The sequence below is a fragment of the Tupaia chinensis genome, unplaced genomic scaffold (genome assembly GCF_000334495.1).
Source record: "Tupaia chinensis unplaced genomic scaffold, TupChi_1.0 Scaffold000430_1, whole genome shotgun sequence".
NCBI lineage: Eukaryota > Metazoa > Chordata > Mammalia > Scandentia > Tupaiidae > Tupaia > Tupaia belangeri.
In genome coordinates, this window is record NW_006159935.1 from 3838276 (window position 1) to 3850756 (window position 12481).

The 12481-nt window shown below is 46.4% G+C and overlaps 1 protein-coding gene across 5 annotated transcripts in view; it reads left to right on the forward strand.

Moving 5' to 3' along the window:
• The window catches only part of TNIK (TRAF2 and NCK interacting kinase), a 417539-nt gene that overhangs the window by 330983 nt on the left and 74075 nt on the right, over window positions 1-12481 (forward strand). The gene's annotated exons all lie outside the window — the stretch shown is intronic.

Genomic DNA, 12481 nt, shown 5'->3' on the forward strand with positions numbered 1-12481 from the left:
ACACAGAGAGAGACACGCCAGGTACATGTGTGTGATATGTATACATATACACACATAGAGAGACACGCCAGGTACATGTGTGTAATATATACATGTATATGTGTGTATACATATAGATATACACACACACACATAACATATATATTGAGTTGTTGGGAAAGTGATGTGTTTTTGCATAGAAAAGTATGCCAGACATTCAGATGCCTTAATATCACACATACATCTATATTTCCTGATCAGTAAACAGTACGAATGATCTAATCATGTACATAAATGTGTTGCTACGTTAACCCAAAATCTGATACGGATACTTGGGCATACTTAGGAGTATACTGAGAATCTAGTTTTTTTTTTTTTCACTGAAACATTTCATTGACAAATAAAAATTGTATTTATTAAGAAAGAAGGGAAGAAAGCCTGCAGCCTGTGGGACCTACAGGACGTGCTGGTTGCTGAGACATTAGAGATGAGAGCCGGCAGGCACAGAGGCCTCCTGGCGGTGACCCGGAGCATGCAGCAGAAGTCCAGCATCCGGGAGGGAGGAGAAGGGCAAGGCCAGTTCAGAGCGTAACCAGATTAAGATGCGACTGAGCGGGACCAGCAGCTGGTGTGATGGCTGTGTCCCTGGACTCACATGTCTGACTGCAGTTAGAGTCCTAGACCCAGAGGCTTGAAATTCATGCCGGACATGTGTGCGTGCGTGCCCAGGATCCCGAGAGGAGAGTGGAGGAGAAGGAATTGCGGCGTGGCCATCCTCCCTGGGGGGTGATTTCTCGCTTTCTGTCTCTCTGTCTCTCTGGTGAGTGCATGTGCCCTATAGCAAAAATCTCTCCTAAAAAAAAAAATGTAACTGAAGCAACTAGGGTGATACTAAGGATGCAGCCAGATTATGCAAAGGGTGATACTAAGGATGTAGCCGGATTATGCTGAAGGGGAGAGGGCAGGAGAAAATGGGTGTTACTGGTTTATGGCAATGGAAATAAGAATACACCAAGAGGAAGACAGAATCTGAACCTCAGCTCCGATAACTCAGATAGAGGAGGGAAAGCCAGCAGGGAAAATGGGTAGGGAATAGAAGGAACATCAGGGGACCCCAGTGCTGTAGAAACAAAGGAAACTGGCAAACATGAAGATGGAGTTAAAAGGTCAGCTCTGCTGCAGTACCCCACACCCTAGGAATAGAACACCATCCTTGGGCTGCAGTGACGAAGAGCATGTTTGAAGTGTAGTTCTCAGATAGTACTCTACAAATGCTTCGTCTCCTCTCTGTGTAGGGGATGGAAAGCGGCCTGCCCAAGCTGGAGAGGAAAGATGTTGATCTGAATTTGAGAGCTGTTGTGCACCCCCTGTGTGCCCTGAAAGATCTCTCTAATTCCCCCCAGGCTCTACAGCATGGCTAGTAACAAAGCTTCTTCCCACCAACAAGGTTGTTTTGAGGATTAGGCAGAAAAAAAAAGATGAGAAAGAACTTTGCCAACTGCCCAGAACTGGACAGATCTAATGCCCAGCTCGCTAAGGCTAATGAGGTCCTTTCACACCCTGTTCAGAGGACGTTTCACAATTACACGTTCAGCTACTTGCTGCTGACTTTCGCTCACACTCCCTCAATGTGATTTCTGCTCCCATTGGGTAACCACCTCAGGCTCACAGAGCCCTTGTAAGCTGTAGCCCAAACCCAAAGAAGCCACTGGTGTGGAAGATTGCTCTTTGGGACCTAAGCAGTTTCTCCCACATGCTCTTACAGTCCCCTAAAAGTGGGGGTTGAGGGGACTGCATGGTCCTTAATGATTTCCATGCCGGCCAACATCTTGAAGCTCTGAAAAGTTCTTGGACAACATAGCACTTGGGAAAATCCCTTTGAGAGGAAAGTAGCACTTTGGTAAACAACATCAACTCTAGACCCTAAGGCTGCCGAACTTCAAATCTCAGCTTTCTTTTCCTATTAGATGTATGCTCCTAAGGAAGTCCTTCAAATTTTCTGTGCCTCAGATTCCACATCTGTAAAACTACAAATAGGGCCAGATCTGTTATACCACAGCCACGGGCTGCTCAAGAGAAGCCACATTCCACGTGAGGACCGGGGTTTGAACCCCTGGCCAGGTAGGCCTGAAACACACTGGGCACCCTCTCAAGAGCCCAGGAAGTAGCAGGCAGAAGAAACGCTGGAGGAAGGGGAAGCTTCCTGTGCTGTGGCTGGACCCTGGGGGAGATGTACCTCTCTCTCGCTCACTCACGTGATCCATCATGAATAAAGAAAACACTTTTTAAAACTAGAAATAGCAATAACGTTACCACGTGACTACCGTGAGGACTAATGAGGTAGTTCACAGAAAGCTTTAGGACGCCACCCATACGGGGCATTCAGTAAACACGAGCTGTTACACATGCGGGTCACGACAGAGGAACACTTTTCAAAAGTTTAAACTCCTTTATGTGCTGTGCCAAAACTTTCTACTGTGTATTAAGATGAATGTACCAGGGGCCAGCAGGTGGCATGATGGTTAAGGCTCTGGACTCCCTCATGGCTGACTGTGGTTCAAGTCCCTGACCTGGTACCTTGAAACTCACACCAGGCATGTGGGGTGTGTGTGCGTGGTGTGGTGTGTGTGTGTGTGTGTGCGTGTGTGTATGTGTGTGTCCAAACTCCCAAGAGGTGAATGGAGGAGAAGGGATTGGGTGTGGCCACCCCCCCAGGAGGGAGGGTAATTTCTCACTTTCTCTCCCTCTGTCTCTCTCTGGAACATGCATGTGACCTATGACAAAAACCTAAAAAGAGACAATATACCAATAGATAAGTGTTTTTTATGCTTTGGAAATGTTATTTGTTATAATACTAGAACGAATTTGGTTATGTCATTAGGAGAAAAGTGTGTGTGTATATATATATATTTTTTTATATATATATCTATTTATTTGCTATATATAATATATATTATATATATATAATATATATATTAGTTTTTAAATGGCTGGTTAGTGGATCGGTGTAAAGCACACCAACTTTGCAAGCCAGAATGCCCAGGTAGAATCCAAGCTGTGTGGTCTTGTGCGAATTCCTTACCCTCTCTGAGCCCCAGTTCCCATCTGTGCAGTCAGTGTAAATTAACTTGGACAGTATATTTACGTTTTGGAAGAAATAAATGAAACAGTATGCACAGGGCTTGGCATAATGCCTGACACAAAAATGGATTGCTATTGTGGGAGAACTTCCTACCATTATCTTGGAACCAATGATGCCAAGGTCTTGTTCATTCGGGTTTTAGTTTTAATGGTTTTCTGTGTGGATAGCATTTCCCTATTCCCTGCCTTCTTTAATTCCCTAACATACCTTCCCTGTTTGCTGTAAACCCTGGACTTTTCCATCCCTTTGGGGGACTTTGTTGCTGAGAGCACCCCTTCCATTGTGCCTGACTGGGCTGTCTGCTGTTCACTTGACCGGCAGTCCTGGCCTTTCCAGCACAAGGAGGTGCCCATTCCTCATCCTTCTGGGTGCACTGCACATAACGGGGTCAACTTCCGCCTTCCCAGTCAAGCCCGAAGGACCTTCCTTCCACAGCTCCCCTTCCCAGTCAAGCCTACAGGACCATCTCCCTGGGGAATTCTGCCTTTTGGTGGATCTTCTCATCAGTATTTCTTGTTGTGATAACGATCCCATTATTAGTGCCAAATGGTGGTAAAGTCTCACCTCCTACTGATACCTAAATAAAACCTGCAGGAGGAGAGCGATCCGGTTACGTCACAAGAGTAAGCTTCTGCCCATCGGACACACAGTAGCTGAAGCGGGACCCTTTTATCCAGAGGGTAGAAATGAGGCCTCCTGGATTGGAATACCAGCTCTGCCACTTACTGCCTTTGTGATCTTGAGCAAGATAGGACTTTTCTATGCCTCGGCTGCTCGTTTACAAAACGAGATAGTAATAGTTCAAAGGGTTAAATGGGTCAGTACTCACAGAGTACTGAGAACAGTACCTGGCAGCAAGTTAGCACATGAATGAATTCCAGAAGAGGGTTGCACATGGTGGGACAAATCGTTGTTGCCCATCTCTGCCTCCATGTGGCTGTCCTGCGTCGTCTCTGTCCAGAGTGAGAGCTCACAGTTGAAAACAGCTGGAGCAATTTCCGTGGGCAAAAGCAGGAGGCGAGCCTCTCAGTGTGGCTTTTGCCAAGTGTGCATTTCCACCCACTCGATCATAGTCCCAGGCCCTAAGCTGGAAGAAAGCACTGTAGGCTAGAATATTCCGTTAGAGCCTGGAGGGTTAATTCATTGGTGTTGCTAAGTAGTGGCCTTGAATTCCCTTCATCACTAACCACACGCTCCTAATGTGTCCTGTAAGCTGGGGCCAACTGGTGGGGGTGAGCAGCCTTTATTCCTGGTCACACAAAGACTGAGCATGCCCCAGCTTTCGCTCTGCTCTATCAATAAAGAGATGACAAAACAGCAGGGCACCCGGCTGGTGAACTGGATGCTCACTGTGAGCCTCGGACTGTGGTCAGTAGTCACATACGCATATGGTAGCCACACCACACACACACACACACACACACACACACACCTGTGTGATTCAGGAGCATAGTGGTCTGCGTAGATGTAAGGAAACCTGCTTCTCTGAGAATCCCAGAAGGGATTCTTGTTCTGATTTATCTGCCTGCTGCAGGAGCTCTGGGTTGGGCTGCTCTGTCACCTGGATCCTGTGGGGGTGGGGGGACAGAGCGGGTATTCCTGCCAAGGTGAGGAGGTTGGGCTGAAATTCCTACACTGCCCTTTAACATGCTGCAGAAATGAGAAGCCCTTTGCCCTTTGAAGGAATGAGACAGGATGCGAGTGTTTTACACTTACAGCCTTTCATGCCGGCAAAAGATCTAGAGTTTGGCAGCTGCTGACCCTCCATGTACCAAGGACACTCAGGACAGCTGGGATGGCGTTTTAGTACCAGCTAGAGTGGCATGCTCGAACCTGCCTTCCATGGTCTGGGGGCTTCACGGAACCTTTTTTATTACCTTTAGTTTGTTTCTAGTCTTTCGTAATTTTCTTATTCCTGACCAACAAATTAGTCTTACAGAAAGCATTATTTCACATGACATTCAAATCAAATCATTTTCATTCCAATTTTTGTTTTCTTCCGCATGCAATTTTGTAGGACTAAACAGACTGGAGAACTTACCATGCCTCAGAAGTGATCTTAGCCAACCCTTCTCTAAAAGCAAGAATCCATGTGACAGTATCCCTCAAACAAGGTCACTTAACCTGTTTAACATATAACCTCTCCACATACATTCCCGGGCTCCAGGCCACAATTCTATTTTGAACATCTCCTGATGTTAGAAAACGTATCTTTTTATTTAACTCCTTGTGATATTCTTGCATTACTTAAAGTTGTACCAAATAAAACTAAAATGCTTTGCACATCAGTCCTAGAACCACCTGAAGGTGGTAATAGTGTTCTCTAAACGTCCCCAGTTCCTGCAGCCTTTCTAGGCAGAACATCACTTAGCATCTCAGCATCATCTCAGACATGCTGGAATGGCCTGCCAGCTCTGTACTGATAAGCTGGCTTATAGCAGGCTTGCTTTCTGAGAACTCAGTCTGAAAGTCTCAACTAAGACTCAGGGTGAGGGCAGATGGAGTTTAGGGGCTTCCTCTGCACTCAACTCATCACCAATAAATGGTCAATGATGCTAGTGATGTTTCTCAGAGCATTCTCGCTCCTCTGTGATACCTGGGAACACCTGAGGAGCTGTTCTTCCTGGGGAAACTGAGACTCAGAGACGATGGGGAGCTTGTGAATTCTCACAACTAGCGCTCTTGGAGAGGCAGGACCTGAATCCTTCGTCGAGCCCCCTCGCAGTTCACTCTGCTCAGAATCTTCATTCCTCTTTCTAGGTGCACAGAATGTACCTGAGTGCCTGGCTGTGGGGCTGCTTACTTATCCCAAGCTGGCCTGGGAGTGCAAAGACAAGGCTTCATTCAGACAGTTATTTTTCAGGACAGCCCTGGAGAGTAGGTTGGGGGCTGTCTTTAATACTGTAAAGTAGGTGTGGAAGGAGAAGAATGAAGTACAGACAGCCTGTCTAGCCTTTTCAGTGCTCCCGGATCCCACTTTTGTGAAGAAAAGATCGGTGACAGGGAAGGGAGAGGGAAAATGCCACCTCGAGAAAGCAGAAGATGCTCTCCTTCACTTTCCATGTGTCGCTGTCCCAACTGTTACTTTCAAATCCACAGAAGCAGAGTGGCAAGAGCCGGGGTCGAGTGCATGCCCTGGCTTCGCACTTACCGATGGAGTGCACTTGGGCGAGTGGTTGGACTGAGTGTGCCCTGATCTCCGTATCTGTCACGGGGGTCAGGAAGCAGTACCCGCCTCAAAGCATCATGGTGAGAGTTAAACGAGGTCATGTAAATAAAAGGCTTAGAGGAGTACTCTGCATCACAGGAAAGCCTTCGCGTTTGTTCCTGTTATTCATGATTGCTATTCTCTCCTGTTATTTTTATTATTGATGGTGTGTAATGAATTTAGAGTGTCAGACTAGTTCCCAGTCACTTTCATGCCCTTACTGTGAGGAAAAAAACAAACAAACAAACAAAACAAACAAAAAACAAAACCCCGACCTTCCAGGTGTGCGTGTGCAGGTGCCCAGGGTCCTGAAAAGCTAGAGAGCCGAGGATTGCAGCCTGGCCAGACTGTACCAAAGGTGCTCTCTTGTTCACGTTCTCTCTCATGTGCACACACTAACTATCATAAAAATAAAGGAAAAGAAAAATAAAAAGGACTGGGATCCCAGTTTTAGGTGCAAGGATTCATGACCTTTTCCTGCAGTGGTTTGCAATGGTCTGTCCACATCCGAAGTGTTAGTGGATGTGAACTGGGGGAAGGGCATGCCCAGGCCTGAATGCCCCTCTTCACAGGCACGGCTCTATGAAGCTTGTACAAAACCGTCCTATTTAAAGAGGGGTATGTGTGATATGCAGTCAATTCAATAGACCTCATGGGTCCTTTCATTCTGAGGCCTTTGAATGGAAGGCCCCTGTGCCAAGGGATGGTTTGAGGCACTTCCCAAGGAGCCTGGCTTGATCCTCCACCAGCTTCTTTCCTGTCCTCTGGAGGCCCCCTCAGGGCTTCCACAGTCACAGTGGGGTCCCCTCTCACCAGTTCCAGGAGGTCACCCAGGATGAAAAGCAAGAGGAGCCTTCCCAGAGCAAAGTAGAATTCTGCTTGGTTCCACTTCTCATCCTGAATTGTGAGGAGACTTGCTTTGCACTATAGCACGTCCTTGCTCAGACTCTTGGAACGAAAGGACTCGCAAGATCGGCTAACCTGCCCCCTTGGTGAAAGTCTGGGTGAAGGCGATTTACTGAGGTTACGTAGCTCACTCATTCACCAACCATACGGAAGGCCCCACGGCGTGGTCTTCAGCTTCCACACTGGGGGCGGTGCAGGACCAGATCAAACCGTACTGTTTCTGATCCCAGTCTTTGTTTCCATCCCACTGCCATCTCTCCCACAATGACATGTGCCATGGGACATGAATTCCCAAGCGCAACGTTACCTCTCAGTCATATCATGGGAAATGTGAGGTATGTAAAAGATGGACGCAGGACCAAGGCTTGTATCTTATCTGTATGTTCACTTATATCCTACTTTATGACTTTCTTTATCCAATAAGAGGACTTAAGGTGGCTTACAGAAGGACCCGCAGATGGCATAGAGTCCCACATGGTCAACCGCGATTCAAGGCCTAGACCTGGAGGGTTGAAACTCATGCCAGGCGTGTGTGTGTGCATGGCCAAAATCCCAGGAAGAGAATGGGGGGAGAAGGGATTGCAGCATGGCCATCCCCCAGTGGGGGGAAAGAACACTTTCCTTTTCTGTCTCTCTGTCTCTCCAGCAAGTGCAGGCACCCTATAGCAAAAATATCTCTTAAAAAAAAAAAAAAAAAGAAAGAAAAGATGGCTCATATAAATTAATATAACAGCTTAAAGTAAAATAAATGAGAAAAGAACATACAGAGTAGAAGAGAAAAACAAGATGCAGGCAGAAGCCAGGCCAGTTCACATACCATCTACATAATACACCAATCTGACTCTGAGGGTCCAGAGCCTGAGAAAGGAGGCAAACACCAACGGTTCGAGATTCATGTTGCCCATCAGATAAAAGTAAACAAGGTACTCAGGTGAGGGACTCTGAGATCCTTGGAAACCTATGAACTTATAGTGAAAATCTATAGCCTGGTAGTGGTCAAATGGTGCTATAAATATTATCTCAGACAACATTTCTACCATAAACGCGGTGGTTAGGTTTACTTGGCTCCTCTGAGGGCCTGATAAAAGGCAATTTGATGACATAACAGTTCATCAAACTCACTTCTACGACAGCCAGAGCACCCAGTACAGGTGCACACCTTTCTGCTGATCTGAGCACCCAGTACAGGTGCACACCTTTCTGCTGTTTTAAAATCCTCTCAGAAACAGAGGGAAAGACCTCCACGGCCTTTGTGATGCGCATCCGGGGGGGGGGTTGTTTCTTACTACCAGGCCTTCAGTAAGAATTCAGTACTTAAGGGTTGAGGTGATGTATTCTCTGGCAAGAATTTAAAGAGAAGAAACCCTGCATAGTCAATTTAGGATAAATGTATTATCTTCGAGGGTCCTCTGAGCACGAGGACAAGGTTAATAATATTCCATGATTAAAATTAGCTGACCAGGAGCCAGACAGTTGTGCAGAGGTAAAATGCAATGCTCTGTAAAGCTGACCTGCGTGGGGAGGTTCCAGGTTCACATCTGGATACCTCCCTGAGTACACTGGGCACATGTGTGCCCTGGAGCCAGGGGTAGATTGAAGCACTCAGTCCCTCTTGGGGATGACTGGCTTTCTCCCTCTCTCTCTCACTGTCCTTCTCACTCATGGAAGAAGTAAATAGACTCTTAACAAATTAACTAATGAGTTCACATTCTTGAAAATACAGCCACAGCATCTCCTCCTAGAGGAGGGTTGAGAGCAATACTCATGGGGCAGATCAAACTTGTCCTCAAAACATCATTCTCGATGGGACCAGCAGATAGCATAATGGTTATATCGCTGGAATCTCACATAGTTTGCAGTTCAAATCCTGGACCTGGTGACTTAAAACTTAAGCTGGGCACAAGTACATGCGTGCCCAAAATCCCAAAAGGAAAGTGGAGGAGAAGGGATTGCAGTGTGGCCAGGCCCCCTGGGGGGTGATTTCTTCCTTTCTGCCTCTATGTCTCTTTCTGTCTCTTTCTGTCTCTCCAGTGAGCACACACACACCCTATAGCAAATATCTCTCTCTCAAAAAAAAAAAAAATCATTCTTGACAAACACCAACTAACAGAAAAAGCAGAAGAAAACCCGGATGATCCACTCCACAGAGTCAGGCAACACTGACTTTATCCTGGAAAACTGTCAGCGTAGGTACTGCCAGTCATCCTCCGAGAACCCTCTGAGCATCTAATATTAAGAGCTATAGTGGCACCAAGATGACAGGGATGGAAATGGGCTTGTGGGCAGTTCAGAGTCTGTGGAGTGTCTGCCGAGAGTTTTAGAGTGGTTGGTTTAAGCTCTTCTTTTTTGACAGCAGGATCATTACCATCATTATGCATAATTCGAATAAAATCTAGAAGCACTATTTGAGTGTCCCCTCTCCGATGCCTTCTGGCTTAGACTGTCATTTCCCTACCTTATTCTCATGCCTTTTTCTAAGCTAGCAAGCAGGGTGCATGCCAGCACCATCCGTCGCAGCTCTCTGTTCAGAACGTAACCAGGCTCTATCTGTGCACCATCTAAAGGAATGTCCAAGAAGGGCATAGAACAGCAAAGGTGTGCTGGGCCAGCATGTGGCATAGCGGGTAAGATGCTGAACTCCCACAGAGCTGACCACGGTTCAAGTCCCAGAGTTGGAGGCTTGAAAATCATGCTGGGTATGTGTGCGTGCATGCCCAGGATCCCAGGAGGAAAAGGGATTGTGGTGTGGCTATCCCCTCTGGGGAGTAATTTCTCACTTTCTCTCTCACTGTCTCGCACATGCCCTATGGTAAAAACCTTAAAATAAAAAAAAAAAATTAAAGGAAAGGAAAGAAAGGCAAAGGTGTGGTCTTAAGCTCTGCAAGGCTTTCCTCCGTTACTGCTCACCCAATCTGTATTCAGTGCAGCAAATATCAGTGATACCAGGCCCTAGATGGGAAACAATGGAAGATAAAAACTGAGTAGAATAGAGGCTCTGACCACAGATAACCTTCAACCTAGGTCGCAAAATTCTTAAGACATACTTGAGTAACTATAATAAAAGATACAGTATGATATAAGCCATAAGAATTGGTAGGGGGGAAAATACGAGAAGATACTGTTTTCTTCTTTTACCCTAAGTGTCTTTGTTCAGTTTAACAAACTCTTCTGCTAAAAGTCAAGCCTGAATGCGGGGTTGAGAGCATTGATTGCTTCTAGAGAGCTGTCAAAGCTTTGTGAAGACGTTTGCCTGAGGCCAGGGACTTAGACTTTCTTGAACATGTTCTTTTGTTTGTTTGTTTGTTTAATTGGACAAAGGTCACATGTGCTACCAGAGAAAGACAGAAACTGAGAGAAAGGAAGAGGGAGAAAGCACCCCTCAGTGGAGCATGGCCACGTGCCCCCCTTCTCTGCTTCTCTATCCTTTCAGGATTTGGGGCATGCACACACATGCACACACATGCCCCCTGCAAGCTTCTCAAGCTAGTAGGGCCAGGATTCAAACCACGGCCAGCCATGTGGGACCTGATTCCCTTCACTAAGCCATGGGACCAGCCCTCTTAAACATACTTTGATTGTGTCCCCTCAAACTGTCCATGCCCAGGAGGAGAAAGAGTAAACATTTTCCTGGAAAAAGCATCAGCCCTGAGACATTGCAGCTGGAGGTTGACGGGGTGTCCTGGAAAGGCTGGGGAAGTGATTGATTTTTCCAGCCTCACCACAGGAACCAAAGCCTGACAGATGCCTCCGTGTGTTAGTGGCAGCTGATCTGAGTGAGATCATTATTAATTATTAGTCACTTTTGAGTGTCTTTCTCAGAACCTACAGAGTACTTGGGAAGCCCGGATCGTCTTGAGTTGCAATCAATACCGTATACACCTTGCACGGGTACCTGAGTGGCATGTAATTATAAAGCAGTATTGATTCCTGGCAGAGGGGCTGGAAATGTACAAATCCTTCACATAAAAATCAGCTAAATCTTCAAAAGCCTTGATTATTTTTTTTTTCCTCCAGAAAGAGAGCGATGGTTGGAGTAAAAATCTTGAAATGTTAGCTCAATTAGGGCTATTTCCTGCCAGGAGCCAGATCTGTACACATAATTATTTTATTCTCTGTGCTGGCACTGATTCGCTTTGGTTGAGGGCTGGAAATGTCTCTGTTTTGGGTCTGTAATCCAAATTATTCAGTCGGTTCCCATGATATTTTCTCCTTGCGTCTTCCTGTATCCTTTTTCTGTAAAACAAATAATCGTGTGTGTGGGACTTGACTCATCCCTGTCACCCACCACACACAGTGCTTTCCCTGCCCCACTCCGTGGCACCGTCCAGCATGCCCCGAGCCAGGGCTGCCTCCACCCTCACAGGCTCCATAGTCCCAGTATGGCCTGTTGTAATGCAGCCTGTTTCTCATTTCTGCTTTTAAGTTGGTGTCGCGCTGGTCCTATTCAAATGACTGGACGTCAGGATAACATCTAGTCTTTCTTCCTTAGGCTGCATCTCCATCTTCAGTAGCAATTGTGAACAGACTTATTGACAGCTTATCATTTCATGCTAAGATCCATAGAATAACCTCCTAGTGTTTTCTGGCTTTTTGCCTTCCCCTCTCCCATGACTTCAGCTCTGATTATGTCATCCAGCTGCATAAAGGCTCATAATTCTAAGATGGACAAATAATTGTCACTCTGGAAATGACAAGCACTGTGTGTCCAAGATGCAGCTTATCCCCCAGGGTTCAGAGGTTATTGGGAGGCAACAGGTCTCACAGACTTGCAGCAAGGAGCTCTTGGGTTGTCGGAAAAGTCATGATGTATTTTTCTGTTTTGTTTTTTTTTTTATGCAAAATTGCATCATGACTTTTCTGATGACCTAATACATCAGGAAGGCTTCCTCATGGGCTTGTTTGTTTGGCATTTTGGATCTCCGTGGTTGGTTGGGCTGGGGCTGTGATGGAGACCCTTTGTACAAATGCTGTTTCCCTGGTTGTGTAGAGCTCATCTGTCAGTGTGCTACAACCACAATCCATTGTGTTCCAGGGACCTCGTGTTTCCCCAGCATGCAATGATGTGTTGTCGAGACAGTTACAAGGGAGGGGCCCCCTGGTACGATCCCAGTGAGCCTCGTGTTTGAGGAAGAAGAAATCTCAAGGCCAGAAGAAGGATCTGACTCAAAGGGCCTGCGACCTTTCTCAGAAAGGGTGCTCATGGCATGTCGTGTGGCAGAATAGTTTATGACATTGATGATCCTGCA